At 42.3% G+C, this 27287-nt stretch overlaps 1 long non-coding RNA gene across 1 annotated transcript; it reads right to left on the minus strand.

Moving 5' to 3' along the window:
- Window positions 1-4742: 4742 nt before the first annotated feature.
- Window positions 4743-17946, minus strand: LOC137145433 (uncharacterized). Its single transcript, XR_010917654.1, has 3 exons — window positions 17839-17946; window positions 10083-10224; window positions 4743-4784 (listed from the first exon to the last, which is right to left on the minus strand). It is a non-coding gene; the product is annotated as an uncharacterized lncRNA (long non-coding RNA).
- Window positions 17947-27287: the final 9341 nt, after the last annotated feature.

Here is a 27287-nt window from a genome sequence, read left to right on the forward strand (position 1 = left end):
ATTCCCTTCCCATCCATTACCATTGTGTCTATCCCTGATCTGTTGTCACTATCTGTTATGTACCTGTGTGTTTTAGACTGTAAGATCCCAAGGAACTTATGTCCTTTCATATTTGTAAAGCATCCAGTGGCACAGCACTAATGCTATATAGTGCTATACAAATAACAAACCATACTCTCAGAACAACAACTTTAATTTTATTATAGGAATAGAGGCCTAGATGTATGGAATAGCATGGAAATTTCAAATTAAGATAGAGATGTGTTGCCAGAGATGTATGGTAGAAATTTGCACATTGCCTGCCCACACAATGGCTCATGACTTTCAAAACAATTAAATTTATTCAAACATCTTAAAGAAAAAAGAATTACGGAAACCAAGAAATAAGAATATATTAGCAAGTTTGCTGAATATATTTTCTTTTGCCTTTATCATCCTTTCTTTCTGTATCTTCTCCAGCACTTTCTTCTAAATTCTTTGGTTGTTCATTGACAGTGAGAATGCAAGCTGGAAGATGAAAAGAAAAATTTTAAATGAGGAATGTTGTATGGTATTTGCTCTGGTAAAGTTTAGTAATGGATGGTATCCCACCTATTATCATTAAAGGCACCAGACCCCTGTCCATTACAACAGGGAGAGGCTGAAGTATCTCAAGATCACTTTAGCTCAATATCTGATAAGCAAGAGATTAAGGGCCACATTCTGATACTACTTATTATGAGTAAAAGTATCACACTCAGAAAGTAGTCCCAATAAAATAAGTGGTAATCAACTGTGGAGTAAGATGCTATTCAACAAGAGTAAGATTATCAGAATCAGATCCTATGAGAAAATAAATATGGAGCCCTACAATGACGTTTTTACAGTCCTTTTTCAAGGTGTGGGGGGAAGAAGGGTTACAGTAGTGGATGTTGTAAATCTTGATTTAGATATGGAAGAAAATACCTAATTTAAACTGGTTTCTACTTACAGGTTTTTTGTCACTTAGTAACTTCTGATGGAATGGGCTGAAAGGGTTTATAAAAATATTTAAGAAGATTACATTTCCTCTCAAAATATATTCTTCCACAAGGCCTATAAAACCTAATTATCTCCTTGTAGTAGCTGGGTGTGTGTGCATGCGCATATGCATGTGTGCAAGTGTGCCTGCACACTTGAGTTTGTGAAGGAAAGTACGGAGGAAGAAGGATGATTACAAAGAATGCAAAACAAAAATCAGGTCAACCCTCAAGATGTGTGCAAGAATAAACACAGAAACTACCTTACTGCTTAATCCTTGTCCTCTCACCTGTAGTAAGAAATGAGAGCTTAAGGCCTGTAAAACAGGCTAAGGCTTAAGGCCTAAGTGGGAAAAGCCAAGAGAACAGGAGAATAAGTGGAAAAAACCAAGTTAACAGAAACTAGCCTGTGAACTTATGACCTAACTGAAACTGGCACGGAGAAAGTGCTGATACTGCAAGCAAACACATTTCCAAAAAAGTACTAATATGCAAATCTTACTAAAAATACACAACAGGTGCAGAAGGCACCAAGACATCCTGACACCAAAGAGATAACTGACTCCCTAAAATGACACTTTGATGAATAGAAATGTCTAAAAAGGTGATAAATGGAGTTGTTTTGCCCAAATCATCCAATTAACGGTAAAGGGTGGTATTAGACTACATCAAGAGGGTGGCAACTACCTATGTCGAAGGGGGCAGAACGAAATTGTCTGAAAGTGTATAAAAGAGGGTGTCAGAGGCAACGACTTTGTCCAGCCTAGGGGATAACGGAAAGTTCTGCCATTGGGCCGTGTCCATTGTAACGCCACATATAGGAAGCTGACCCATAGATACTCTGTAGGTTGCTTCTCATTGTGCCACACGCAATAAACCTGGCCCAGGTGCCTTCATTGCTCAGCTAATCCGTGGTTGTGTCGATTCATTCGATCGTGAGTGCCATCTCAGTTCCCTGCATAGAGCTGGGACAGCACCTACACAGGGACACGCACGCACCCTACACTGACAAGCACTTCCACCGTTAACAACACAGACGACACCACCCATTTGCTACTCCACCCTGGTAATCATATCCCTTGATACACCTTGTCTTGGTTTAGGGCTTAATTCTGCAAACATCTATGCACACAAGTAATTTAATTCAATGGGACTCCTTATATGACACAGTCATATGTGTGTTTGCAGGATCGGGCCCTAAGGTTCTAATAAGCTCTTAGAGGTATGGTCAGCATCTTATACATGTAGTATCAAAAACTTCACTAAGATAATTTTGATAAAATTTCTAAACAGGACATTGTCAAGGCTGACAGGATAATTAAGCCTATCATAAAAAAAATCACAATTTTATCACAATTGAATTTTGATTTTAGATTTCAGCCCTCTACAACAAGAGCTATGAGCACACATAGCTAAAAATACAGGTAGAAAGATGGCTGAGTAAGATAAAATCTGAATGATATTTGGATCCAAAAGTCCTGCCATCCAGGCAAAATTTATATTTGTCAAAGCTTATGAAAAAAAGGACAAAAATGTGAGCCATAGTACAAGGTGCAGGGGAGAGATCATCATCATCATAGCATACAAAAGACCTTAGACAGAGCAAGTCATCCTCCAGAGATCAAAGTGGGAGCACTGAACTTCTTCTATTCCAAACCGGTCAATTCCAGCTCCTCTATCCTCCTTCCCCTTGTCATACATTCTCTTCTTCTGAACAACACTCAGTCCAATTCTTGTTGCTTTATGTATTTCAACTTCTCTTGCCCTGCTCTCATGCAGTCACCACTTTTCAACCTCTGACTCATCAGCTTCTTTTTCCTCCCTGTATAAACACATTTTGATTTTCTTCATTTTAAAATACTTGATCCTTTCTCCCCCTCATACTATTACCCAACTTCTCTTCTCTTCTTCACCTCCTGAACACTGAATGTGTTGTCCACAACAGCTGACTGGAGTTTCCTTTTTCCAATTCCATTCTTGGTTCTTCTGAAATCTGGTTTCCACCCTCATTAAAGACAAGGGGACTTCGGCTCTAAATGTTTGTATCAGTTTTGAAAATAGGACTTAGGCATTTTAAAAGTATTTTTCCCATATTTCAGGCTGTATGTTTCCTCTTGCTTAAATCAAAGGGATTAAACTATAAGAAGTATCCTATCTAACACAGACTGTATATTCTTAGAATAAGTGTGCACTATCCTGCTTAATATTTATGCCTTTTTTTTTGTTTGTTTGTTTGTTTTTGTTTTCTAACTTGAATAAGCCAAGTTTTATGTAAGACAACTTTGGAATTAGTGGCTGTTATTTTATAAGAGGCCTGATTCATTCCATTACACTAGTGTTACACTGGTGTAACTCCACTGACTTCAATGGATTTATATCAGCATAAAATGAGTGTGGTAGATTGAAAAAGCAAACCCAAGAAATCCAAGCTGTTCTCAGGGAAAAGAAAAACCAAATCCAGGAGTCAAATCAGCCTATATAGGGCCAGAGGAAACCACCTAAATACACATCAAAGACATGAGAACTAGAAGTCTACATCCAAAATGAAATTTTAATTTGAATCACAAAGAAAGACTGAAGGCCAAATGGGATGCCAGAGACTGGTGACCTAAAGAAACCTGCTATAATGTAAATTTATTAATCATTTTGTGCATTAACACACGCAAGGCACAGGGCCACTTACGGGTATAAAGAGCAGGATTCTTGTACACATCAACCTGCTGTTCATTCAGAAGTATTGAATCAGCAGGTAGAGTGTAGATATTTGAATTGTATGGCCCTAAACCAAAATGGAGCTAGTAGGTCTAATTTAAGGACTATCAGTGTTAAATCAATCCAACTTGTAATGGAAATATTACTCTCAATTGAAAATTGTGTTTGTTATATAAAAGGGCCCATTCTAATATTTTATGACATGCTAGAAGTGTTTTTAAATAAGTTGAGTAATAATAAAATAATACCAAACTTAGCAACCTAAAGATACAATGTTCAACTTTATGTAGTTATCTTACCAGTACGTTCTGCATGTTGAGGTTTCCACTGTTGAAAAAATAGAAGGAATTGATACAAAGAACAGTCACAAAATAATTTTTTGCACAGTTTTTTCTGCCCACATCTGCCTTTATTTATCTTAGCTATTCATCAGATCTGTCCAGGGAATTTATTGGGACATTAAACAATCCTGGGTACCTTTACCCAATCCTACATCCCATCTATGTCATTATTTCATTCCTAAAGCTCTCATTCAATTGGACAAGGCAAAATCCAGATTAAAAGCTACCTTCATATCAGCATTTATCTAATTTGTCCATACTCCTGTCAGTCCCATTTCTGTTTTCTCCCCCAAACTCTGATCCCTTTACCTCTCTCAAACATGTTTAAAAAATCTTTAAGTGACATTATTTCCCTCCCTTGGTGCCAACTCCTAACGTTTCTTCTTGTTGGTACACTGTTTCCCATTCCATCCCTGACTGGATGATTTCCAAACCCAGAATGCGCTTTCAAGAAAGCCATCAAACATCTCCACTGTGAACACTAGTGTGAGTACATATTTACACAATTATGCTCCACTGTTTCTTGTTTAGTGAACTTTCTTACAAACCAAAATTGGCTGGGACAAACATCCAAAAAAAGGAAATTAAGGTGGTCTCAATCAAAGTGAGTCTGATTTTATTAAATGAATGTTTGTAAATAATTTTTTTACAATATTTTCTTGGGTCTATATGCCTTAATAAAGATACATACCTGATTATATATGAAGTTGCTCTTTAAAGAGTCTGTGGGGTCCTGAAAAGGAAAAAACATTTTTATAAATACACATATACTTCTGGGCCGATAGAAAAATTTGGTCTTATTTGTGAATATTCTTTCGAGAATGCTACATGTCTGGTAGTCTTTTCAGAATGGGAATTCTCATTTTTCCTATTAACTGGAGGCAGATCAGATATCTGGATGTAAGCCATGCTTGGGACAACCCCAGAAGAAGAATTCTCCAGAACTGTAATTTCCAAAACTGCAAAATATTAATTATATAAAAGTAACAAATCAACTCAAGCCATTTGCAATAGAGCCAAGGAAAGATGTAAATATTTATTCTCATGAAGGAAATGGTCTTCCATTTCAGGTTACTCAGCAAGTGAGTAATGGCCAGAAAAGCTCTGGACCCTGAGAGGATTATATTGTGAAGGCCAGACTGTCAGATACAGAAGGTTCACGAAAACACATTCACATGCATAATCAAATTTTCAAATCTCTGTTTTCCTTGTGTCCAACAGTCTTTAAAGTGACATGTAGAAAGCACTTGTAAAGTGCAGTAAGCCTGACAGCCCTCTGGACTTTTAATGCACTGCAGCAGTGTCCATACAGATTGTTGCATTGCACAGCAAACTAGTGCGCTGTAGATTCACACCCTGGCTTGCCACACAGTAATGTCATGTATAGCCCTAAGACTGCACCTATAAACTCAAGTCTTTGAATGTGAGTTACGTTGGATTTCTGCATGTTCACTTTCAGGCCCAGCTTCTAGAACAGGTAGAGGCTATAATTATGGCATCTGTCACCCGATGAGGAGTCCTTCTTTGAACTAGCCAGTTGTCCAGGTAAGGATATACCAAGATGTTCCTTTTTCTTAGATGTGCCGTGACGACTATTATCACCTTTGTATAAACCCTTGGTGCAGTGGATAGTCAGAAGGGTATAAATCGCTACAGAAAATGCCTGTGGCCTACCATGATCCTTAGGTACCTCCTGTGCAATGGAATTATAGATATACGGAAGTACACATTTTGGAAGTCAAGAGATGCAAACTTGTTCCCTGGATCCAGAGAGAGAATTATCGAGGCAAGTACGACAATCCCGAACTTCAACTTGCATATGAATGTGTTGAGCTTTCTTAAGTCCCAGTTGGGTTGTCATCCTCCTTTCTTCTTTGGAATAAGGAAATATGTGCTTTAGAACCCTTTTGCTGGTACTTTAAAGGTACCCTTTCTATTACTCTAGAGAAAACAGCCAAGAGGACTTCTTGGTGTAATAGGTCCTCATGAGATGGCTCGCTGAAAAGAGCCAGGAAAGGTGGGGTGGGAATAGGCACAGTGTGAAATTGGATAGAATATCCTGTTGTAATCTTATCATGATCCCTTGGTCCGAGGTGATGGAGGATCAGGCATGCCTTAAAAGGAACAAATGGTTTCCAAAGGAAGCGTCAGTCATTCTGGATGCCAACGGGTAAGTTTGCATCTCTTGACAGTCCCATCAAAACAAATGTTTTGGCTCTAATGCAGACTGTGTTAAGTAGGCTTCAGAGGTCTTTTTTATGGAAATGAGAGGAGGCTCTCATTGGGATGCTCAGGCGATTTTTGATGAAAGAAGGAAGGTGGAACTGGTCTCTTTGGGGCATACAGTTGCTTCCTGATGCTTTTTTGTTTAGGGGCAGGTATACAGAATCTGAGACAGCTAAGAGTCACTCTAGAATACTTCAACATGTGAAGGGCGTCATCTGTCTTAGAGCTGAACAATTTTGATCCCTCAAAGGACAAATCCTCTACTGTAAATTGGACCTCCTGAGTGAAGCCAGATCCTGCAGCCAAGACATCCTTCTCATTATGATTGTGGTGACCATCAATAGTGAAATGGTGTCTGCTGCATCCCAAACCATCTGAAGGATGGTTCTGGAAATCAACTGTCCTTCATTTACCAAAGAACACTTTTCCCTTGCATCTGGAGGCAGTTTGTCTTGAATACTGCAAATTTCTCATAGTTCAAATAATCATATCTGGCAATGAGGGCCTGATAATTTGCAATCCTAAAGTGCATAGTACCCATCTAATATGATTTATGGCCAAATACATCCAATCTTTTTGGATCATGTTCTTTTGGTGTAGTCTTATTTTGCTGATGTGACTTTTCATCAGCAGCTGTCACTACAAATGAAGATGGTTCTGGATGCATGTAAAAGAACTCAGCTCCTCTTAGCAGGAGTTGGTATTTCTTGTCCACCTTGTGGAGGTGAGGGCTGCTTTGGCTGGGTCTACCATATTACTTTAGCTGGATCCATAATAGGCTCATTTACAGGGAGGTCTATTCTGCCAGATTAAGTCAATTCTAAAATATCCATCATTTTACAAGTTGGTTCCTGAACTTCCTCCATTGGGATTTGTAAGAAATCAGATTCTTCAAGAGGTCTTGAAACTCCTTAAAGTCAGCCAACTAGAGTGTAGTGGAACGGACCAGTGCCTCATCTGAGGGTGATGATGAAAGAATAGTGGGACCAAACAAATCACCCAGATTAGATGAGATGTCCCCTATTAAGTCCTCATGTTGGGAGGCAAATTGACTTGATTGTAACTCAGGAGCAGCCTGAGCAGCTGTAGGTTGAGGAGCCTTGGATGCTGAGGTCTGTCCAGGTAATCGCCATTGCTGTGTACTTTGGTGTATGGTGGCACTGGGTGTCTCTAACTGTGACACCAAGTACCTCCATGGCTCAACTATCCATAACTAAATCTACTGCCTTGAAGTGCTTTGGAATACTCCTTCTCATCATCATCTTGGGTAGTGCCAAATGAATGTTGGGGAATGGAGTGCTCCCATATGTACTACTCATCATGGATGTCTCCTCCACTTTCCTTGGTCTTGCATAGGACTTCAAGGACACCTTTTGAGACCAATACTTTGGCATCTGCCAAGCTGAGCACTGACCTTAGTACCCTACTCTGTAGTCACCAGTTCTTTAACCCTTGATGCCTCTGTGACCCTTCTCGGAGCTATGGGCTGCTTAAGAGTTCAGTCTTCTGGAAGACTGTCAGTACATTGAACATCATCGGTACTGTTTACTGCTGAAGAGCCAACAGATGAGATGGTGCTGTGTCATCTCCAATGAACAATGCCGATGTAGTCGGTGCCGACGTTATCAATGCTAGAAGGTGTGGTGCTGGAGGTTCCAGTACCGATGTAGAAACGGGGACATCAAATGCACCAATCTCTGAGATGTAGAAGGAGCTTGTAGTGGTGACATATGAGAAAACTCATCAGTGTGCCAATGCTGTGCCAAAGGCTCAGTACTGCGATGAGGTTGAGCTTCAATAAAAACCACACAGGGCCATTCAGTCTCAGAGGCAAAGCAGTGGGGAGAAGCCACTCTTCTTTTCAAGGATATCTCAGTTGGCAATTTACTTCTAGAACTCCCTGTGCCTTGTATTTTTCCTGACAATGGTTTCTTGTCAGATCTTGTAGCCAGGGCTGTGGATGAATTTCTGGAGGCTTGCGAACCATCACTAGCTCTCTTAGGCGTAGGAAGATCACAGACAGGAGGGTCATGTGATGCTGGCCTCATAAACTTGCCCATGAGGTAGATTTGGAGCTAAGCTTCCCTGTCTTTGTGGGTCCTGCTGGTAAAGAACTTGTAAATGGCACATTTTCTGGGAATGTGCAATTCCCTCAAACAAAACAAACATTTTAAGTGCCCATCATCAACAGGCATAGCTCCTTTACATGAAGGATTTAAATCTGGGAGACTTGATTGAAGCCATCCTGGTCTTTTATCTAGTTAGAAGTTCACACTTTCAGACCACACATATTTTCAGTCCAGTCGATACGGCTCACTGGCTAAGGATCACCAGAGCACAAAGTATTCTCATTCAAGAGACTGTCCATATGCACATCCCAGTACTAGAAAGAATTTATTACTGGTAAAATAATAAAATAATAATAATTACTGGTAAAATAATACCTAACCTTACCAAAAAAATAACACGATGCCACCAGGCAAGTACTAACTAACAACTTCACTAACTACAGTAAAACCTGCCTTAATGACCACCTCTAAAGAGAGACCACCTTTCACAAGTGACTACTTGTAGAAGACACAGAATGTTTTCCCCCTAAAATTTAACTGAAAAGCAACAACCTGTCATCTGTGACCAGTGACCACATTTTCTTACCCTCATCCATAAAAACAAACCTGTAGGGGAAACTGATCTTCCTTTCTTCTGTGCTTCTGCTGGCAGTGGCACTGACTTCCGAGCTGGGCACCCACCAGCAGCCACCGTTTTCCAGCCACCCAGCTCTGAAGGCAACGCTGCTACCAGCAGCAACGCAGAAGTAAGGGTGGCAATACCATACCATGCCACTCTTTTTATTTTATTAATAAACCCATCACAAGATTTTAAATACAGTACAGAACTGTATTATATAGTGTATGTAATGTTCATTTAAAAGGCGATTAAAATTAAATATGAAACATCAACAACAAAAGTAACCTTTCTGTACATCCTAAAAGTGCTCATTTTACAGCAAACCTCTGACAAGAGATCACCTCTTACAAACAACCACTTTTGCTAACGTCCATGAATGGTCGCTCTTAGCAGGTTTTATTGTATAGTTTACTTGTTGAGAAAAAGGGATGCCAGCAGCCAGCCAGCCATGCTGTCTTGAAGCCAGGTGGTGGTGAGAGGAACTGAGTGGTGGCTGGTGTGCTCTGCTCTTTTATACGCTCGATACAGGGCTCAAGGACTCCCAGATGCTGCTGGCCAAAAGACTCTGAACTCGAGCACTCACACCACATTCCTGGGTATATGGATAAATCACTTGAAGGTGAACCCCTTGTGCTCCAGTGATCATTGGCCAGCAAGCCATACTGATGGGTCTCAAAATACACATGGTTTGAAAGAGCAAACTTCAAAGTAGACAAAAGCATGGGATGTGGAAGGAGGACAGATGAGCTCAGCAAGGGTGCTCTTGCTGTCAGTCCCTAGGACTAACCTCCAGGAGGCTGGACTTCCTCAATGGGGAAGGTCCTAGAATATAGCACTTACTCCCTTCTTGGCTCCAGAAGAATCTGGATTTAAAGGCTTTCAGGACAAAGTGCAAGCCATATTGTTTAGTCATGTATTTGTATAATTATGGATGTTGAAATATGTTGAATGTGTTTTGTATAGTGGAGGTTCCTCTACTGTGTCGACCTTATGAGGGCATGTACAGATGCTTAGGGTTTTTTAAATTGAGTATACTGACTATATACAATAGCACTGAACATCAAATGAATGTATAAATAAATAATTACAATAAGGTAATTGTATTACATTAACATACTTGTTGGTCTGATGTTGATTGTGATGATTCTTGTACAGAAATAATTTTCTTTATGCCCACATATTGTATATACTTTTGACATTCAGAGCAAGGAGGTTTGCTGCAATAAAGAACATCATTCTCTTCTATTTTTTTTCTAAATCTGAAAAAAAAAATAGCACAATGTATTCTCTACAAAAACAAAATAAGAGATCATACTGAGTGTCCCTCATATAAATCCTAGGGCTTTCACTGACGAACCTTATTTCTGGTTAGTTGTTCTCTCTACCCCAGATTTCCCATCTCACTTTATTTTTATCTTTGAGCTTCTCATCCTTATACATATATATTTGCACTTATTATTTACAACAGTAATGAATTTATGACTTAACTGAAACCATTCCAGTCTCACTGGAGTACTCCATCTTTTCTCTACAGAGAAAATGGCCATAAGTGGCCAGTAGACCATTTATAATTACCATCCTTCCCCCAGTTGCTAAGATTTATAGTCTTATTGTACTCTCAATGTGCTTTCAGGTATAAATCAAGAGTAACTCCATTAAAAATGGAGTTATATTGGGGAGCAATGTTTGTCTAGTGTATAGTTTCTCAACCTGTGGTACACGTACCCCTGGGGGTACGTGAGACAAAGGCAGGGAGTACCCAGGGGAAAATAGAGTCACAGCTGGGAGGCAGGCAGCAGCAGCCCCCTGCTTCCCACCAGGTCCCAGCTCCCAGGTGGGAGCCCAGTGGCAATCTCCTGCATCTTGCGAACCCCCTAACCCAGCCAGCACAGAAGCCTCCTCTGCCCCAGCTCTAGCTGAGCAGTGAAATTGACAACTATGACAGCCCCAGATTTCACCAGTTACCCTCTTTTCCTGCCTTTCTTTCTCTCTCTAGTCCTCCTTCCCTGTCTCTCCCTCACTCTTCCTCCTCCTCAAATCTATGGCAAAAAATTTGACACAGCGCTTTATATTCCCCAGCATTGACATGCCGCTCAAAGCCTCCTAGCTTTGGCCAACACCATCTCTAACCCAGGTACACACTTGAGTTGCGCACCCTTGGTGTAAAGGTGGTAACCCTACCCACACTAGATCTGACATCTGTCATATCACGGCCTTATATACTCAGCCCTTCTTCCAACATATGGCTCACATTCATCTGTAAATATAAAATCCCATGGAAAATTGAGTGTTGGGGTACTTATTAAAATTTTCAGAAGTTAGTACTTGCTACATAAAAGGTTGAGAAACACTAGTCTAGTGGATTGGGAGCCAGGAGATTTGGATTTTAGTCCTGGACCTAACACTGCTTACCTCTGTGGTGTTGGGTAAGTCACATAACCTTTATGTGTATGTGAACAGGTCTGCTGTCCACCACTTGGTGGTCACCACCTCTGGTGGTCACTCCATCTACTGGTCGCAGACTCTGGCGGGCATCCTGCCTAATAGTCACAGTCTCTGGCGGGCACCCCACCTCCAAGTGGCACATGCTCGGCAAGGGCAGAGGGGCATGGCCTCCGGAGCCCAAAGCTGCTCATTAACTCTTTGCTGTCCAATAAGAGGTTTATGCACCCTATCACACACCCTCTCCCTCGGATCCGGTGCCAGCGTGTTGTCTTGCAGTCCTTGTGCCTGCCCATTTCTCAAAAAATAAGTCTGTGTTTTTATGATCTTTTCCAGCCCTGTGACATATCTGGAAGCTGTAAGGTTGCAAGGAGAGATAGCTACACATAACCCTGGGGTTGGTGTCCTTCATACAATGTAGCCACGATAGCAGCACATGGTCTGTCACTAAGAGAAAGGGGTTCCCTCCCAAATATCATCTTAGGGTGTCCACAGCCCATTTTACTGTCAGGGCCTCCTTCTCAGTGTCTGAGTAGGATGTTTCTCATGGGAACAGCTTCTGATTGAAGTACAGTATTGGGTGCTCCTCTCTGTCCACGTCCTGGGAGAGCACTGCTCTGAGCCCTACATCAGAGACATCGGTTTGTAGCATAATGCTCTTGGTGAAGTTGGGATGCATGAGCACTGGCTCTCAACTAAGCTGCTCTTTCAGCTCCCAGAATGTCTTATCACAGCTTGCGGGCCACATGACCTTCTTTGGGCTGGTGGCACCACACAGATCCTTGGCAATGAACTTCCACAGTCCTTTTAGGGTTTTATTGAAGTGCTCCACTAGCCTGTCTGTCTGAGGGTGATAGATTGACGTCTTTAAGGTTTTGATTTTTAAGAGGTCACATAGCTCCTTCATCAACTTCAATGTCATATTGGTCCCCTGATTGGTTAAGATCTCCTTTGATGCCCTGACCCAGGTGAATAGCTTCAGCAGCTTGGGGGCAATGTGAGTGGCTATGCTGACTCAAAGAGGGATGGCCTCAGGATACAAGATGGCGTAGTCCACGATCACTAGGATGTACTGGTATCCAGTCGTTGTCTTGTCCAGCAGTCCCACCCGATCCATGCTGATTCTTTTAAAGGGAATCCAACCACCAGGAGGGGGACAAGCAAGGCTTTTGGAGCTTGGGGGTCTGGTCACACATAAGGCACCATGCGCAATAGTCCTCAACTTTGCTATGAATCCCTGGGCAGTAAAACCTAAAGGTTACCTGGTCAAGGGTTTTCTCTCGCCCTAAGTGCCCCCCACAGGGTATTGTGTGTGCCAGCTGCAGCACCCATTGTCAGAACTTCTTTGGGACTAGGAACTGGGCCCATATTTTTCCTGTTTGGGCATCCTTGGCCATCCAGTATAGCCTCTCTTCCTCAGCTCAAAGTGGGGCTATAATTTCAGTTACTGTGGGTCTGCCATTTCCCCATTCACACTTGCAAACTGCTCATACATCCAACTCAGCATCAGATCCTCCTGATAAAATCTAATAAAATCTATATCAGCCATCAGCAAGTCTCAGCCTTGAGGTCAGGGGGCCTTCTGCCTCCCCAGCGACGGTTCTTGTTGAGAGGGGCCCTCTCTGGGATCCTCTTCATCCCTGACTCAAGCTAAGTTTCCTGACCCCAAGGACTCAGGAGTCTTCTTCCTTCAAAGGGTCATTACCCCAAGCTTTTATAATTTCCTTAAAGTCTTCCAGATCTCAACCCAGAATCACTGGGTAAGCCAGCGCAGGGACTACTGCGACTTCCCTCATGGGGTACAGGCGTATATCTCCATGAATACACTGTATGTAGATAGTGTCTAGGTTGTCTCCTAGCCCATTCCTGACTGCCCTGAGTTCCAACAAGTTGATATGGAGACCAGTTTCCTGTGGTGACCATCTGCCCTGATTTGTGAGTGTGTGAAGGTGTGCTCTCCACCCTAACAGTGATGTGTTCACAGTCACAGCTAATATTGGAACTGAATGGATGAAAGGGATGCCTGCGCAGATACTGCGTTGAACTTTCCACTAATTCAGGGAGTTCTTCACCTGGAGGGGAACTGTAAACTGTTTGTCCAAGCTGTTTCTGGCTGAGGAATAGGTCCTCCTGCACCAGTCCTGAAAGCAGCAATAGCATAATTTTGCATGCTCAGTCATGAAGGTGTAAATTGCCATATGACCCTGGAGCTGCAAACAGTTCCTTACTGTAGCATGGGGGCTTTCTTGGATTGTCCCAACCACCTTGAAGGCCCTGGCTGCCAACAAATATAAATATGCCCCTATGAATTGTATTCTCAGTACAGAGGCTAACTTGGAATTCTTTACATTTAGCAGGAGATCCAACTCCTGGAAGAGGAAGAGAGATGTCTAGGTGGAAGTTAGTACTGCTTTGTAAGAACAGGCCTTGAGTAGCCAGCCATTAAAATATGGGAAGACTAAAATTGCTTCTCACTGATGGTAAGCAGTCACTACTGTTAAAACCTCTGAGAACACCTTTGAGGCCAAAAAGAGGTTTACAGGAAGTATTCAGCATTGAAAATCATCCTGGCCCATGGTGAAGAGCAGGTATGTCCTGTGTGTTGGATGTATTGCTACATGGAAATAGGCTTCCTGTAGGTTGAGGGCTAAAAACTGATCTTCTGCCTCTAGAGAAGGGATTTTAGCTGCCAGAGTCACCATCTGGAACTTCTGAGACTTCACAAATTTGTTCAGTTGTCTTAGATCTAAGATCAGTTTCCACCCTCCATTCTTCTTTGGCGTGAGAAAATACCTCGAGTAAAACCCTTTCCCCCCTTGAGGGGATGGGACTGATTTTATTGCTCCTAAACAAAAGAAGGAATGTACTTCTTGATTCAGGATAGTCTTGTGAGAGGAGTCCCTGAAGAGGGATGGGGAAGAGGAGTGGAGGGTGGTGAGAGACCTAAAGAGGATGGTGTAGTCCAATATTATAATCTCCGTGACCCATTTGTCTCTTGTAATAAATAGCCAGGCCCACTGGAAATGGGAAAAGCAGTCTCCAAAAGTAGGCAGCTGGGCTAAAGGTTGCAGCTTGCAAACTAGAGATAAGGGAGGACTTGAGTCCTCAACCAATCTGTCAAAATTGCTGTTTCGATAATGATTGGGTACTAGCTGAAGGAGGATGGGAAGCTCTTTTCCTCTGGAATCTATGTTTTTTTCTAGCGGGTTCAGTAGTTCTGTGAAAACCAGAGAACAGAGTCAGGTATGATCTCTGGGCAGTATGAGACCTGCTAAATCTCCTCTTGTTCGTAGGAAAATATATACACAGAGACCTCAAGGTGGCCCTGGAGTCCTTCAGCATGTGCAGGGACTCATCCATAGTTCCCGAGAAGACTTTCTGACCATCAAATGGGAGGTCCTCAACCATATTCTGAACCTCTCTCAGGAATCCTGACAACTGAAGCCACGATGCCATGCACATGACAACTGCTGTGGATGTATCTAGGCTATGCATCTGCAGAATCCAAGGACACTTGGAGAGAGGTTCTGGTTAATAACTGACCCTCTTTAATGATGGTCTGGAAATGTTCTCTATGCTACTCTGGAAGATGTTCAATAAAGGATGCAAAGCTGTTGTAATTTGTGTAGTCATACTTGACCATGACCACCTGATAGTTTGCGATCTGAAATTGGAGCATCACAGATGAGTATGCCTTCCGTTCAAAAACGTCTAACCTTTTCTGGTCCTTGACATAAGGAGCAGTCCTGGAATAATGCTGTCTACCCCACTCGTTTACAGCATCCACAACCAGGGAATTAGGTGAGGGTTTGGAAAACAAAGATTCTGAGTGCTTGGGGGAAAGATAATTATTTCTTAGCCATCCATTTACAAGTTGGCAATTTGGTGACAGAAATTTGCCACACACTCTTTGCTGGATTCAGAAGCACTTCGTTAATTGGTAGTACAACCTAGGTGGGTGTCACCAACTGCAAAATATCCAGGAGTTTGTGATTTTAACATCCTCAAGAGATATCTTCCTCAAGAGATACCACCACCCCCTTCGCAAGATCCTGAAATTGACAAAAATAATCAGCCATCAGTGGTGGTGGAAGCATGACTGCCTTGTCCAGAGATGGAGACAAAATAGAGGTTTATGGGGTAGCCTCTCTGTCTGTCCTAACTTCCTGTTCTTCAAAGGTCTCCTTGTGTTGTGTTTGGTGGAGGAGACTGTGTGACCGTAGTTTACTGGTGCAGTGGAGCTGGAGATCCGGCAAATCACTGCCGATATGCCACCCAAAGATCCCAGTATGGCTATTGGGGAGCACCATACAGAAGAAAGGATGGTACCTAGGACATCACATCATGACATGGATGGAGGTTCTTTGTCAAAGTATGGGCTCCTGCAGTGATATGGAGGAGACTGATTGAATGTCTCCTTCATTTTCCTCGTTGTCTTCTAATAGGGTGAGAGGGTAAAAGGGGGTAGTAGTAAAGGGTGGAGAATCCTGCAGTACCAGGAAGCACTGCTAATCCAAAGACTGGGGTCTCGGTACTGAGAGTTGTTTGGTACACATAAGCAGTGGGGACTCTGGCTCATCTAACAATGACAAGTCCCTGGAGTAATGGCATTCCTGTTGTACTGAGTGAGTCGGTTCCAATGCAGCAGTTGACTAGGACAGTACCATCAGGAACAAAGGTGTGTGCTTTGATTTTGTCGGTACCAACGGAGTCAAATGGAAAGGTACCGTTGGTAGGTCTGATATAGATGGTGCTGATCTGGAGGAGGATGATATTGGGGTCCTGCCAATGCTGTGTTTCTCCAAAGTGCTCCAGGATCTCTCTGCTCCACTGGTACAAGAGAAAGAGTCTTACACTTCCATGGGACCAAGTCAAGAGATCGAGGCTTCTGACACTGTAGATCTAGCAGGAGATTGGGACTTCTTGGGAGCTGGTTCCTTGTGGTGGGAAATGGAGTTCCTCTTCTTCAGAGACTTCCCTGAGTCATCTGAGATTTTCCCCTTTTTAGGCAAGACCTTAGCCAAAGTCGAAAGCACTGAGGGTGGTCTCCTGACCTGACTCAGAAGTGGGTCGAAGGCAGTGCTCTATCAGCAGCAGCTTCAGTTTGGTCTCCCAATTCTTCCAAGCTCTCGATTTTAGAGTCAGGCAAACGTTACACTTTTGGGAGATGTCTATGGTATTGGACTCTCCCAAAAAACAGATACACTTAGAGTGGTCGTTGCTGATTGTGATAGCATCCCGACAAGAGAGGCAGCATATGAAACCTGGCAAGCCAGGTATGCCCAGCCAGGCCAAATAAGCTCCCCAGAAAAACTGTGGGAGAAAAGAGGAGAGGAAAAACTGAAACCACTCACAACCATCTAAATAAATCTATACTAAAAGCAACTAATACTAACTAGAAACACTAAACTAACTAACCAACAACTACAAAACATGCTGAGGCATGCACAAGGCAGACACGCTAGAGCTCCATCTCAGGCCAAGGTGGTAAAGAAGTAACTGAGGGTGGTTCACCCAGGCAGGCCTATGTACCCTTGGAGCATGGCATGAGGTTGTATAGAGTACATGCACAGGTCAAACAGACACTGCTAACAGAAAATCTCCGATCAAGGATTTGAGTGGCACATGTACACCTGAAGTGGAGCACCCACAGAGATGCTACTTAAAGAAGAAATGTCTGTTTTGAAGGGCAGGAAAATTCCATAATTCTAGTGTATCTGAACCTCAATTAGTCTTAATCTGCTCCTAATAGAGCTGTTTGCCTATTGCTAAGGCAGTAGCAATGCCAGCCAAAGCATCTTCTCTCCTTCTTCTCCAGTACTTAAGTGCCTGGACAGGGAATACTGCCATCTGCTTGTTGCTAGGCAATGGAAGCAGAGCATTCTCATCCCAATATGGCCAGTTTCTGCTATCAACAGATAAGTAGCACTGCTGCCCTCATCAGTCCCCATACATACAGATTTAAATAACTCACCAGCTGCTACCATTGCCACCAATATCCTCAGGGCATCCAACTGTCACTACTGTTGCTACCCTAAGGATCAGCTGATGCTGCCAGACAAATCTTTCACAAGGTGCTGGGAGCTACATGTTGTGGGGAGAAGGTAAGCATGCTGGGTAACTGTGCCTGAAGGGTGGAACAATGAGGTGTCAAGGAACATTTTTTAAGAAGACTTTGTTAAAATTTTGACAGCATATTACTGTGCTTGGAGATGTAGACCATTAGTATTCTTAGGGAGATAAATTACTGGATAGACACCAGGTGAGGTGGTCAAAGGTGCATGTTATATGTAATTTATAAGAGGGCTCCACAATTAATCATATGGATATTACCACTACAGTAGTATATAGTTCCCTAATGAACTTACCTAAAACCACTGACTTACTTTTAAACAACAACAACAACAACAAATAATAATAATAATAATAACCTGAACAGTAGAGCATTTGCTTCAGCATGGATAAGAACAGGCCTTTTTGCTGTTCCTGGCTTGTTTTTGTTTTGTCTACCTGCACAAGGCAAGTTTGCATATACTGCACCAATCGGATATCCATTATAACCTGCTCCAAACTAAGAAAAAAAATTAGCAGAACCTAACAGAGCTGTAAATTAACAATAATGACTAAGAAAAATAAGACATATATCATTATAGTTTAAATCAAGAGAAATACAGATACATGCAATCCCCTCTTCCCAGACACACACAACAACTTCCATGTTTAAGAAAAGTTTGTAATATACAATAGTTACATCACATTTATTTCTCAGGGATATTTGCTGCTTAAATACTCAATCACTGCCTACCATCAAGACCAGTTATTTCTTACATATACATCAGTCTGACAATCCTATATGGTGTGGCTCTGCTACTGTGTGTCCCGCACTTTTCTCTTTCCTGGAGGGTCAGGGTGCCAGGTGTTGCCCCTATTTCCAGGTGTTGGCCAGCCCGGTAATGCCCAGTGGGGAAAGGGGGCAGGGGAAAGGGACCTGAGCCCGATCTCTCCTCCAGGTTCCAGGCCAGGGGTAGATACATTACTGCAGCAAGTGACCAGCCAGATAGCAGTGGCAAACTCTTGAGATACCAGTACTGGTACACTTATTAGTTAATGCACAGGAGAGAATGAAAATTAAAGGAAGGGCATGAAATATTCACCATACTTACAAAATATCCATTCTGACTGTACAATATGCAACCCACACCTCGATCTGGATCATCTTTTATAAGAAAAAAAGAGTATTTCATATCAATGCAGTGGTTAGATTTTAATATTATACAGTGGTTTAAGATGTAACATTTTAGAATATTGAAACAGAATATATAAGTAGATTGATCGGTCTAAACTACCACAAGAACTTCTACAAGACATACGCTATGTTAATACCTTATCTACATAGAGACATCTACACTGTTACTATGGAGAGGCATTATCATCATCAAGTACAAAAGAAAAAGCATATTTCATAACAACACAACAACCCAATACAAGTTATTCCTTGATTAGTAATCTCAAAATCTAACATAATACAAAACCCTAAGACATAAAACATTATATGTACATATTAATTGTTGATGACCTTCAACTGAAAGGCCACTTGCATACATAGTTTTACCACAAACTGACAATTTTATACACTTTTCCTGGTAAACTACATATGCAAAATTACTCCAAAGAAATAAGGATTGTAAGTAATTTACCAAAAAATGTATCGATTGAAATATATTAACTGATCATTTTCATTTGACAGTATCGTAAGAAAATATTCAGAGGCCAAAATCATGAAAATAAAAAATATCTAAATATAAACATTCGCACAGATGTACAATCCAAGGAATCAGAATTTTGGATGCTGTGTTGTGATGAAATATGCATTTCTTTGTGCTTGATAAAAAAAACTTTTGTTCATGTTTATTAGGTAGAAAGTGTAAGCTTTACTTATCATTCCTTTCTTTTAATTGCTTAGGTTTCATAAATGATATTAGGTAAGGGCATGGTTGTCACTTAGAATCATATAAGATTAGGGTTTGAAGGGACCTCAGGAGGTCATCTAGTCCAATCTCCTGCTCAAAGCAGGACCAACCCCAACTAAACCATCCCAGTGAGAGCTTTTCAAGCTGGGCCTTAAAAACCACTAAGGATGGGGATTCCACCACCTCCCTAGGTTACCCATTCCAGTGCTTCACCACCCTCCTAATATCCAACCTAGCTCTCCCCCACTGCAACTTGAGACCATTGCTGCTTGTTCTGTCATCTTAGCAAACTACATTGTTTTTAAACAAAGCTTTTTGGGTTTGAAATATGATAGTGTGGTTCAAAATATACAGTTGCAATTTCACTTGCTCTAATTTGAGTTTAAATCTATTTTGGCTCAAAGGTAGTACTGGATATGATTTCTATAAATATAATATATCTTGTTGAAATGAAAAGTTATTCATTAAGCTCCTTGGCTGGGAAAGCATGCCAATTCTTTTATTATTCACATACATTATGAAGTATTTGGCTTAGCTCTAGCTAAATTTATTACGAACAAAAAATACCTGTTTTTTCATATTTGCTTGCTATTTTTCTATATTTTCAGCATACTTACCAGATCTTGCTGCTAAAAGATAACAAAGCTGCAATGCATGTATGTGCATTTTTTTCACACCATCCTCTTCGTTTTTTTCAAATTCTCCATGGTCACAATGCAGTAAACAATCAAGGCAAGACAATGCATCCTTCATTTGCTCCTCACATATTTTTATATGGCCTTGCATATTAAGCAATGAACATATATTTTCCACGTTTTCAGGGACAGCCTTAGTATAGAAGGAACTGCAGTCTGTGCACCTGTGGTTTTTGATTCTCTTTGAAATCCTAGATGCAGTGTCAACGTCTGTGATTGGTAGGAAAACACTGCTACTTATATGACTTCTGAGAAACATTTGGTCAACTTGCTTAAGATCTTCCTTAACTGCTGAATCTTCCCCTTTTAGTTCTGGAGACATTGGCCAGTAATAGACAGAAGACACTGATCCTAAAGGTGAACATTTAGACTGATTTACAATACAATTCAAACAGATAGGATCATTAACGCCTACAATTCTTGATAACAATGATGGGCCTAATTCTCTGTTGCAGTACAGCCAGTGCATGCAACACTATTTGTGTATTCTAGTCACAAAGTTAATGTACCTGGCCACAGAGAATATTCCGGCCCGAGTGTAGAGAGATCCTTGGATGGTGGAGAATTACTGTAACTACTATAGAACTTCTCCTGCCTGTGGTCAGTAGAGAGAGCATGGCTGAGAAAAGGAGTCATGGCCAGGTTAGCCCTACATCATCAGCAGCGGGAAGGTATAAAAGCAAGCTTTGCATCACCAACTTGAGCTGTAGCATGTGGTGGTTGGGAACAGGGGAGCCGAGAACAGCGAGCTATATATTTTGAACTTGCTTCATAAGTGGATCCTGACACAAACTCACATTACATGACATGAAAACTACAATTTATGACCATTAGCCTGCAAATCCTTCCCAGGCAAGTAGTTTCACCGATTTCAAAGGGGCTACTTACATGAAGAAAGGATTACTTGTGTGAGTCAGGATTTGCAGGACTGAGCTCTATAAGATAACATGATTTTTTCAAACCTGATATTCAGTATGGGCTTATTTCTGATCTCCTTATTCAGAAAAACTCCCATTGACTTCAATGAGTTGGTCAGTATATTATTTACCTTGAATGAGAAATGTAGTACAGGTGGAGCAGGGTTTCCTGGACAAATACACAGTGCAGTTACTCAAAGAACGGGGAACATTCAGCATGACATGCTGCACAGCATGTAAGTTTTCTCTGGAGCAGCTCATTGCCACCACTTTGTGTACTTTGTCTGACTCACATACAACAATCCCAGTTTTGTTGAACTGAAAGAAAACAATGTGACTTACTATTTGTGTCCAAATTTTATTTTAAAAAACAGCCTCAATGTTTACAGATTTTGCTACACTGTATTTAAGTATATTGATTCTTCAATCCTAATAATCTTTGGCTCTTAATTTTTATTTCTGCTATATCAGTCCTATGAATATTTATTTGCTTGTTCATTATTCTTATTAATTCACTATCTTTACATGAGTATGCTGTTTCTGAATGGACCCAATCAGGCTTCCTATGAAGTCACTGATGAAACTCCAAGTAACTTCAAGCAAGCAAGATAAATTCACAGTTTTCTAAAACACTCTCAAGTGAAATTTATGAGCATGAAAAAGGAAGTGTGACTTTTTGAGGGTTCTAAATCATTTCTACCAGGGTCCATTGTCAGCATTGCTTTAGCTGTGATGGATATAGTAAGGCAGAGGCATCAATGCTATTGATTAGACTGCAAGCTTTTTGGATGAAAGACTATGTGTATGTATACCTGTATGTTTATACAGTGCCCAGCACAACAAGGCCCTAATCCTTCTGGGTGGCTTTGGATGCAAATAATAGATAACAATATTATCAGACAAAGATTTTCTATGAAGTTAGTGTATAAATTAAGCTCAAACAAATTCACTTTTAAAGGTAAAATTCTAGTTTTCTCTTTGGAGGAAGTAACTGGAATAATCTACCACACTGTTTCTCAACCTTTTAAGTAGCAAGTACCCCCTAACTTCTGAAAAATTTAATAAGTACCCCAAACACTCAATTTTCCATGGGATTTTATATTTACAGACTAATGTGAGACATATGTTGGAAAAAGGGCTGAGTATATAAGGCCGTGATGTGACAGATGTCAGACCTAGTGTGGGCAGGGTTACCACCTTTACACCAGGGGTGCGCAACTCAAGTATGTACCGGGGCTAGAGGTGATGTTGGCAAAAGCTAGGGGAACATAAAGCACCGCGCCAAATTTTTTTGCCACAGATTTGAGTGGAGGAAGGGGTGAGAGAGGGACAGGGAAGGAGGGTAACTGGTGAAATCTGGGGTTGTCACTCAATCCAAGCTGGGGCAGAGGAGGCTTCTGCGCCAACTGGGACCCAGGGATGCGGGCAGGCGGCTGCTGCTCATTTTCAAGCCGGGGCACGGGAGGCTGTCCCTTGGCTCAGAGCCAGGGCACGTGCCTGCCACCCAGCTGCGAGCCCAGCTCACAAGAGCAAGAGGCTGCCACCTGGGAGCTGGGACCCAGCAGGAAGCGGGGGGCTGCTGCCTGCCTCCCCCAGAAGCTAGCTGCTGCCACCTGCCTCCCAGCTGGGAGCTGTGACCGGGTGGGAAGCAGGGGGCTGCCGCCCGCCTTCCCCAGAAGTGGGGGATGCTGCTCGCTTCCCAGCTGGGAGCTGCGACCAGGCGGGAAGTGGGGAGCTGCCGCCTGGCTTCCCCAGAAGTCAGCAGCTGCCACCCACCTCCCCTTCACTCTATTTTTTCCCCACATACCCCCTGCCTGTGTCTCACGTACCCCAGGTTGAGAAACTATAATCTACCCTAAAGTGTTTCATATGTTATTCAATCATCTTAAAGTACAGTGGCATACTAGTTAATCTGGCCCATTATGCATAGGAAGGATAGAAAGCGATCAATAACAATAATATTTCACACATAGAATGTTTTACATTTTAAAATCTCTATACAATATGAATTAATCTTCACAGCACCCCTGGGAAGTAGGCAACTAAGCATTATCATCTCCATTTAGCAAATAAGGAAACTAAAACAGAAGAATGATATACACTAGCCTTTTTCCAGAAATCTTCCACCACTGTACTACCATCAGGTATGTTAAGAATTATGGTATATTGATATTGTGGCTCTGAATTTTCACGTCTCAACTGTTAACTAATAAGGGAACTGCGTTGTTTATGTAACGGTTCATCAGCTCACTGGCTGAAAACTAAATGGTATTGATTACTGTCTGGTACCTATTAACTGATATTATCTATGATTTTAAGAGTTCATCACCTTTTATTGGAAAGAAACACCTCTTCGCAGTTATATCTCATTACATACCTTTTCTGACGGGCTAACACATATTGGAGAATTCTCCATATGAAGAGCTAAAAACATACACATGTCTTTTTTCTTTCCTAAACGTGTGGCAATCTTGTAACCTACATAGTTTCAAATAAAGAAAAAGACATATTTAATAGACATATTCTAAAAGAGCCCCAAACCATGCTGTTAAAAAGACACTATCAACAGTTGTAATGGAGGTAATTTATTGAGCCCCTATCATGAAAAAACACACTTGGGTGAAAACCTGGCACCACTGAAGTAAATGAGACTAGGATTTTACATTTGGGCACCTTCTAACTATAAGGGCAGGTAAGCTCTGAAACAGGCTTCTGTGATGCTGGAAGACCAAGTGCTGCTCACATCTAGGTCCCTAGACCTCATTGAACAGTGACAAATGCATAGCTGGAAACCAATCTGGCTCACCTGTGTGTTAGCATTCTTAAAACAGATGTTAAGTTTATAAGAACATGTTTAGTGATGGACTTTATTAAATGCTTGTGAGTGGCTGCATGCATTCATCTCACTTGTAATATATGTATCCCATGTTATAAAGTAATATATAAGTATTTGCTTTGTAAGTATGAAAGCATATGCTATGAAACTACAAACTCCTCCCCCCACGACCCCAGTCAGGAGCGAAGCATTACCAAGTGTGATATATTAGTTTACCACAAAAATGTCATTTCCTCCCCAACAAAACAAGGCCTATAAACACCAGACAAAACATCGTGGAACATCAGTGGATGAAAGACTTTGTTGATTACTTCCCTCACACCAACAAAGTGGATACATACACAAGCCCTCATCCCATCGCAGCTTAAAGGCTGGGGGAAGGGAATAAATCCATGTTAAAGAGATATTGTTATCACTATACTGCTTGGAAATTGGAGAGGGCACTATTTCTAAGTATAAGGAAGGGATCCCCAAACTGCTTAGCTTAAGTTACCCATAAAGGACATATGGAGCTTGCATATTCCAGCAGCTACTATTATCTGCCCCCCGGGAGTACCCCAAAGTAGCATCGGAGTCTGAGGCTCTGGCCCTGAGACTAGGGGGAGTGGTGTCCCAAGTCACAGGTGCTCCGTCTTTCTGGAGAATGCCCCCTCAATGCTGCCAACTTCGAGGATGATGAGGAATGCCTTCGGCGTTGCGAATGGTGCCAGTGAGCGGGGTCACACTCTGAGGAGCTAGAAGTACCAGAGAGTCATCTAGGTACCGACGGCTTTTGGCGCTGCTTGCCCCACGGCTCCATGATGGCTTCCACTGACCAGGTTTGGCGCCATTTCGGTGCAGGCAAACTCCTCGGTACTGAGCCCGACTCGAATAATCAGGTTCTGTGCTGTCTTCTTGTGGGCGAACTCTTTGGTGCCGGGTCTTCCTCTGATGATCGGATTCTACGCCACCTCATTGCAGGCGAACTCATCGGTGCCAGATCCTCTGACGAGGGCCACCTTGGTGCAGGCGAACTCTTTGGTGCCAGTGAGCAGGAACGGGAGTTGTCTGAGGGGCACTGCCTGGTGGGGGACCTCAACCGGTGCCATCTCCTGACTTGAGTTGCTCCCGGTGCCGGGGATTGACATCGGGGTCAGGATGGAGACTCCATATCCCATGTTGGTGCAGGTCGACTCAACGACACCGACCTGGAGCGACTGCTAGGGGAGCGATGCTGCTCTACCCTAGGTGACCGTCCAGCAGGGGATCTTCCTCCCCGTACCGGGGATCTCCTCCACCATTCAGGGGACCCAATGCGGGTTTCCCCTGTGACACCAGCCCCTTCTCCCTTGACAGAGGGCAGGGCGGAGGCAGCGGAGGCAAAGCCAACAAGGCTCTTGCCGCCTGAAAAGCCTCTGGCGTTGACAGCATCGGCAGGGACAGAGGGGCTCTCCCACTCCCAGGAATCAGGGGAGGCTCCCTAACCGGAGACGCAGGCACCGGAGAAAGGGTCTCCACGGATTGACCTTGCAGCTCAGTGCTCAACCCTGCCCATACTGACGGCACAGGGGAGTGTCTGCATTCCGCGCGCTGCTTCTTCTTTTTCTTCCTAGGAGCCGGGGAAGCGGCGCAGTGCTGAGTCGCGGCCAGAGCTGACAGTGCACTCTGTACTGACTCCACGCTCGGTACCAAGACAGAGCGAGTCGGCTCGGAGGCCGGGCAAAGCACTGCCTCCATAATCAAGGCTTTCAAATGGATTTCTCTGTCCTTTTGAGTCCTTGGTTTGAAAGCCTTGCAGATCTTACATTTGTCCTTTCAGTGGGCTTCCCCCAAACTCTTCAGGCAGCTGTCGTGGGGGTCACTGAGCGGGAAGGCCTTCCCGCAGGAGGCACACGGCTTAAAGCCAGATGACCAGGGCATGCCCCAGTCACGTTAAGTCCCAGCCAGGACTACCTTATTTCTAACTACACTATTAACAACTACTTAACTAAACTATCTAACTACAAAACAGAATAATCTAGTCCAAATAAGGGGAATAGTACTTGCAAAGTAAGCAAGGCTATTTCCAGCAACCGTCACAGAAGAAAGAAGGAACTGAGGGGGCGTAGGGCCGGAGCACCTCAGATACCACGGCACGTGCGCAGGGCTCCATGAGGCGCCGGAGCTGGCCCTACGGGATCAGCTAAGAGGAGGAAAAATTCCGGTAACCATGCACAGAGGCGTGCACACACCTATAGTGGAATGGAAATGAGCAAGCACTCGAAGAAGAACATGACTGATAATATGTATCCAGATAGGAAGATCAGAGCTTCATCCAGAGACATAAGAAACAGTAGATTTCTACAGCCCCTTTAAAGTAAGTTCTGTACTTTTTCCTGATTTTTGTTTTGTTTTGGAGTTTTTTGGTTTTACATAGATGGACGCAACAAACAAACACACAGCAAAAACAAAGCCCCCAGCTTTCTTCATTACTCACCAACTGGGCTATACATTGGATGAGGCAATGGTGTTGCAGAAAAAATAGTGGACTAGATCCTCAATTGATGTAAATTGGCATAGCTCTATTGTCTCCAAGGATCTGTCGCACGATATCATTGCATATGTTAAGACTGTATCATATATCACATGCACAAAAGGAAAGAGTTAAGGTTATGACAACCTCAGCTTTGGTAATTGCTGAATTCTGAGTACTACACATTACAGCCTTTATATTATTTGTAACAATGTTTTATATGGAATTTCTTATATTTACCAAACAATAACAAAAGTGTTATGTGGGACAGTTTGCTAGACATAGAATGCTTTGTTCTGCATAAGATTGATACTCACTCCACTGCATCAGTTTTACCCATTTAACTTTGTCTGGAATGTACTCACACTGCATAAGATCAGTGTAATGAAGTAGGGAATCAGGTCCAAGATGTGCAGCCTTGCCTCTGTTGATACCCAAACACAACACTGTTGAAGTCTTTCAAATGACTTCAACAGATGTTGGATTGGCCTTAAGTAAGTGCAGTTCTGAGTACGGAGGTACACACTCCAGATATAATAAAGGATTTTAGAAAAATAATTATTACTTTATTAGTGATTTAATGTTGTTCACAGTGGAGCAAACATTTGAAAATAATTTTCTATTCCAACCACTTTTTCCTTTAAATTATACTGAAAATTAATTCTTACAATTTTTCTATATCTTTCATCAAACTTATCAATGATGCTTATCACTTTGTTTGTTAACTGCATAGTTCTCAGCTCAGGAGAACTATCTTTTGTTTACTGTATTTTTCCCATCATGAGATCCCATATATATGTACATTGCTGTTTAAATAGTAAGGCCCCAGTCTTCTACTAAGAACTATATAGGCCTGTGACTTGTGGGTCCCTTTCCATAATGTGGTACTATGAGGGTCTTCTATCCTATTATTTCCTCTACAGCCCCCATCCACAGGTGCACAGCAAGAAGATGTTATTGGGATCCTGGTC

Source organism: Emydura macquarii, unplaced genomic scaffold, assembly GCF_026122565.2.
Source record: "Emydura macquarii macquarii isolate MOO-44397 ecotype Brisbane River unplaced genomic scaffold, CSIRO-AGI_Emac_v2 contig_3530, whole genome shotgun sequence".
Lineage (NCBI taxonomy): Eukaryota > Metazoa > Chordata > Testudines > Chelidae > Emydura > Emydura macquarii.